Source organism: Phocoena sinus, chromosome 13 (assembly GCF_008692025.1).
Source record: "Phocoena sinus isolate mPhoSin1 chromosome 13, mPhoSin1.pri, whole genome shotgun sequence".
Classification (NCBI taxonomy): domain Eukaryota; kingdom Metazoa; phylum Chordata; class Mammalia; order Artiodactyla; family Phocoenidae; genus Phocoena; species Phocoena sinus.
Genome location: NC_045775.1, coordinates 53,936,681 through 53,942,902, shown reverse-complemented (window position 1 = coordinate 53,942,902; position 6,222 = coordinate 53,936,681). Strand labels below are relative to the sequence as shown.

General features: G+C 39.7%; 1 protein-coding gene across 4 annotated transcripts in view; it reads left to right on the top strand.

The window, feature by feature from the left end:
• Nucleotides 1-6,222, top strand: part of WDPCP (WD repeat containing planar cell polarity effector) — a 518,809-nt gene that overhangs the window by 105,946 nt on the left and 406,641 nt on the right. The gene's annotated exons all lie outside the window — the stretch shown is intronic.

Sequence of the window (6,222 nt, the reverse complement as noted above, 5' to 3'; positions counted from 1 at the left end):
TGAGCTCCAGCTTTGTGGGAAATGAGCCCCTCCCTTCCAGGAGTTCACAGTCTAACTTTTTCTCGAAGTCTTCCGTGAATGTTGACACTTTTGTCCGTTCTTTTTTGGAAACTGAATGCTCTTTAAACCATCTTGACCTTTAAATTATGCCAAACCTGCATTTCTAAGGAAAGCGTGGCAGCTGAATGGGAGACACTGGTTATTTCAGTCAGTCTCAGCTGGTAAAATAACGAGGTTTTCGTTTAAAATTAGTGCTGCCTAGGAAAATTGTGCTCACTGAAACCTTGTTTCATGTGGATGTTAAGATAAGAGGAAGATGTGATGATCTGGAATAGCATATGTGTAATGAAATGAAAGAAATATCTGTATTAGAAAACATTGGTGTAACTTCTGGTTACACTGGTGATTGAATGCCAAGTGGTATCTTTCAGTTTTTCTCTTCAGTTTTGGAGGGTTTGCTATTGTGTGAAAGAAATAGAACCTTACTTTCCAACTTGATCTATCAATAGCATTTATCATAGCTTAATGACTCTCTCCTCCTTGAATAACTATTCACGTGGCTCTCAGACAGCATATTTCCTGGTTTTCCTGTATGTCACTGGTTGCCCCTTCTCAGTGTTCTTTGCAAGTTCTTTTTCACTTCTGACCTCTTAACCTTGGAGTGCCTGTATTCTTCTGTCTACACTTAATTCCTTAGTGATCTAATTCATGAGTTGCATAGTTTCAAAATGCCACTTCTATGGCAAAAACTCGCAAATTTGTGTCTCGTCCTGAATTCCAAACTCCTGTGTCTAACTACTTTCTCGTTATTTCTCTTTAGAAAACTTGAGTTTCTAATATGCATCATTTCCACTATTTTACAGTGTTTTCTACTGAGCAATTGTATGTAGAAGTAAAACACCACACCCGTTGGTACAGATAATATGACCTGTAATTTCTCCAGTTCTAAGATGTTCATTATGGATGGTGGGATTATGAGATTTCAGATGGTAGAGTAGTGAAGAGTATGGATTGGTTAAATGAAGACTGGTGTGATAAATTGGTTAAATGAAGACTGGTGTGATAAATTGAAGAGTATGGATTGGTTAAATGAAGACTGGTGTGATAATAGAGCAAGGATTTTAGGATGTGGCATTCTGCTAGGCTCTGGGGAAGTTAATAATACACAACTGCTGCCTTTTTAGAGCCCCAGTTTAGCAGGGAACACAGATATGTAAACCCATAATGACAACATGGTGTGACCTGGTTAGTAATAGTTAAGTAACAAGTTAGTAACTCTGGGCTGCCACAGTTTCACAAAGGAGGTGCTGTCTGAATGAGGACAAATGGATGTTTCTGCCAGGCAGCTAGGGTAGGAGGAGGTAGAACCACTTTGCAGTGTTGCAGGTAGTGTTTTGGGTTGACATTCAACAATTTGCAAACATACATGTGTTAAGTCCCTGCTTTTTTTTTAAAACTAAGGCTTTGGAATTGCATTGTCATGTGGCTGTTACATTTAAATTAATAAAAATTAAATAAAATTAGCATACAAGGGTTCCCTTTTCTCTATATCCTCACCAACACTTGTTATTTGTTGTCTTCTTGGTAACAGCCATTTGTACAGGTGTGAGGGTGGTTTCTCCTTGTGATTTTGATTTGCGTTTCCTTGATGATTAGTGATATTGAGCATCTTTTCGTGTGTCTTTTGGCCATCTGTACATCTTCTTTGAAAAAATTTCAATTCAGGTCCTCTGTCCATTTTGTAATTGAGTTGTTTGGGTTTGTTTTTTTTGATGTTGAGTTATATGAGTTCTTTATATACTTTGGATATTAACCCCTTATTGGATATATTGTTTACAAATATCTTCTCCATTTAGTAAGCTTCCTTTTTGTGTTGCTGATGGTTTCCTTTGCGGTGCAAAAGCTTTTTAGTTGATGTAGTCTCATTTGTTTGTTTTTGTTTCCCTTGCATGAGGAGGCTTAACCAAAAAATACTGCTAAGCACTGTTGGTGAGATTGTAAATTGGTGCAGCCACTATTTAAAACAGTATGGGGGCTTCCCTAGTGGCGCAGTGGTTAAGAATCCGCCTGCCAATGCAGGGGACACGGGTTCAAGCCCTGGGCGGGGAAGATCCCACATGCCGCGGAGCAACTAGGCCCGTGAGCCACAACTACTGAGCTTGCGCGTCTGGAGCCTGTGCTCCGCAACAAGAGAGGCCGCAATAGTGAGAGGCCCGCGCACCGCGATGAAGAGTGGCCCCCGCTCGCCGCAACTAGAGAAAGCCCTCGCACAGAAACAAAGACCCAGCACAGCCATAAATAAATAAATAAATAAATAAAAATAATCTATTAAAAAAAAAACAGTATGGAGTTTCTTTAAAAAATTAAAAATACAACTGCCATATGATCTAGCAATTTCACTTATGGGCATTTACCCAAAGGAAACAGAAAAAACAATTCAAAAACACCTCCAGTGTTCATTGCAGCATTATTTACAATAGCCAAGATATAAAAGCAACCTAAATATCCACTGATAGACTAATGGGTAAGGAAGATGTGGTATATGGATATTACTCAGACATAAAAAAAAAGAGAAATCTTGCCATTTTTGTCAACATGGATAGATCTAGAGAGTATTACGCTAAGTGCAGTAAGTCAGAGAAAGACAAATACCACATGCTCTCAATTATGTACAGAATGTAAAAAGCAAAACAAATGAAACAAAACAGACTTATAGATAACAGAGAACAAACAGGTGTTTGCCAGAAGGGAAGGGATAGAGGAGTGGATGAAATAGGTGTAAGGGATTAAGATGTACAGACCTACAGTTATGTAATAAATAAGCCATGGGGATGTAATATACAGCATTAGGAATATGGTCAATAATATTGTAATACCTTTGTATGGAGACAGATGGTTACTAGACTCATTATGATGATCACTTCATAGTGTATGCAAATATCAAATCACTTTGTAGTATACCTGAAACTAACATATGTCAACTCTATGTCAATAAAAATTAATTTAAAAATACAGTTTCTCAGTCACACTGGCTACATTTCAAGTGCTCAATAGCCACATGTGATAGACTAGCAAACATTTTCATTATCACAGAAAGTTCTGTTGCATGGCTGCCAGAACTTAGTGGAAGCAAGACGTCATCTAGAGCAGGAGCAGCTGCAGCATATCTTTGTGGAGGCATTTCTTTTGCCCATGGGTACCCTATGGAGTGCATTGCTGTCTGTGATACTGACTACACAGGAAGAGTCCTGTGCGAGGCAGGAAAGAAACCCAATTCTTGTCTTAACCATTGCTGATTTATTCTGGAAGAACTCACATTGACAGTTTTGGTGTGCAGAGTTTACAAACAATGCATTGTCCTAGATCTTGAATGAAACTTAGCATCCGCAGCACTGCATCCTCAGGAGGGCATAGGAAAGCATAGTCATCGCCTGAGTGACATCGAACAACATTTCTCTTCTGCTCTCTACTGTTCTGGAATACCTATGTCCCGCCACATTCTAAATAGGTGGAAGAGCATGTGCCACTTGTTGAAGCTTGAAGTAGAATGGTAGGTTCAGACCCTACCAATAATGGGGGTTAGGAAAGAAGGGAGCTCCATTGGGGTGTCTATATATTTTAATGTGTGCAACAGGTCCATATTCATATGCGCTTTTTATGAATCATCATAATATATGTTTTATTTGGATATATGTGCTCTCTCTGATGTTATCTCTATTATGAGTTCTTAAATTTCTAGCTGCTTTTATACTTTATAATATTTTCAGTTTGGATTAAGCAAAAATGTTTTTTGTAAGTCAAATTTTATGATTTTTGTCATTCCTAAGGAAGGACAGAGAGAGTTGTCACTGGAGAATAGCCTAAGGGTGCTTTAAATGTATTGGTGGGTGGAGAAAATAATGGGTATTAATTTTATTATTTGGTCAGTTCACTACTCAGCTTAACAAAGAATATTACCAACCCCTTCCCGGAGATAATGTGTTGACACACGCATACTCATTCTTGTATGTATAGGTGTATTTTGCGATTATAAAAAGTCACGAGTTATTAAATAATAGTAAATCAATTAATGTTTTCTCTTATCCCCTACTAACTAGAGATTATGAAAACTTGTCTCATTTCACTGCTAATGGCTTTACATGTAAAAAATACTGCTATATAAGCACAAACATACCTATATTTTCTCCTAAATGTGTCCCAAGACAGATATAATTAGGCCCACTGTTTAAAAAAATAAAGATATATGAAAAGACTCTGAAATGGATCAATTTATGATTAATAAGAGATGGGGAAGAATGGGTAAGAGCTAGACTTTGGATAGTAAGTAGAAGTATGGGGTAGGGACAGGAGAGTAGGGGGAAAAAAAGCAATTGAGTATGAAGAACTAACACCTTGACATGAAGGTTAAAGGGGAGGAAAAAAAAAAATCTCAGCAAACATTCAATTGCATTATACACCTTTACTTTAGCCAGCTTACTTGCTATTGCTCAAATATGTCCTTCAGTATTCTGCTGCCATTTTCACTGTGTGCTTTTTCTCACCTGGAATCTAGGCCTCCATTTATGCCTGTCAAAATCCATTCCACCAGGCTCTCTCCAAATGCTTTGGCCTATATGAAGCCTTTCTTCCCCGCCCTCCACTTTTAAAAACTATTACAAAAAATTACAAACATAAACAAAATGAAGAGACAGTATAATTTTCTCAGTCCATCATCCAGCTTCAACAATTATCAACATTCTGCCAATCTTTTAAAATATATCTCCCTGTTTCCTCCCTCCCCCAACATTGTCAGACATACAGACAAGCTGTACAGTAAATATCCTTGAGAGTAGTCTGAGTTCAGTCAGGAGAGACAACTATACAGGTTATTTGAAAATTTAATATGATGAATTGTTAACTAGAACAAGGAGGGGTGGTTAACTGTTAGAAGAGGTAAAAGAGCTCTGTCTAAGGGTCCCCAAAGTAGCAGTTGTGAAAGAGCAGCACCTACTATTGATACTAGGATGAGGAAGAAAGACTGGGAGAGAGCCCTTCTTCCCAAAGCTTGGATGCAGGCCTCTTCAAAAAGGGCATACCTACCATGGCCACAGGGCCTGAGACCACAGCTGGACCTTTCTCATCAGTGCTCTTGGGCCTTCACACTAATTAATAATAATAGAGAACTGGAATCCAGAAGGGAAGTGTTTCTCTGCTGCTGTAGTGACCTGATAGGGCCCTCTCTAAAGCTGGCGAAGAAGTGTTTAGAGGGTCTAGTTCCATTGTCATAAAGCAGGGCAAATAAAGGTAGATTTAATGCTGAGAGATAGTAAATTGATAACTGGCACACCTATATAGTACCTAGCGCCTAATTTCTATAATTGTTAAACATTTTGCTTTATTTATCGTGTATCTGCACACCTATCGATCCACATGAATTCTTTTTTGATTCTTCAGCCTGATCGCTCTTTGTTTTTTTTTAAAGATGGATTTAAAAAAATTGTTACATTTATTTATTTATGTCTGTGTTGGGTCTTTGTTGCTGTGCGCGGGTTTTCTCTAGTTGCGGTGAGCGGGGGCTACTCTTCGTCGCGGTTCGTGGGCTTCTCATTAAGATGGCTTCTATTTGTTGCAGAGCGTGGGCTCTAGGCGCGCAGGCTCAGTAGTTATGGCGCACGGGCTTAGTTGCCCCGTGGCATGTGGGATCTTCCTGGACCAGGGCTCGAACCAGTGTCCCCTCATCTGGCAGGCGGATTCTTAACCACTGCACCACCAGGGAATTCCCGGCTCTTTGTTTTAAATTTTGAATTTAAAAGTTACCTACAAAACTAATCTGTGGTGGGGAAAAAAAAAAATCACTAACAGTGGTTCCTTCTAGAGCAGCGGTCCCCAGTCTTTTTGGCACCCGGGACCGGTTTGGTGGAAGACAAATTTTCCACGGATGGGGGTGGGCATAGTATGGTTCACGTGGTAATACGAGTGATGGGGAGAGGCAGATGAAGCTTCACTTGCTTGCCTGCCCCTCACCTCCTGCTGTGTGGCCCAGTTCCTAACAGGCCGCGGACCAGTACCGGTCCTCGGCCCAGGGGTTGCGGAGCCAGTGCTCCAGAGGTGGGAGTTGGGGTGGGCATTGACTGGGAACGAGCATGAAAGAACTTTTTGACTGACAGTAATGGTGTATTTCTTGATAGGAGTTTGCATTACAGAGGTATAAGCTTTTGTAAAAATCTGCAAATGATATAAGAT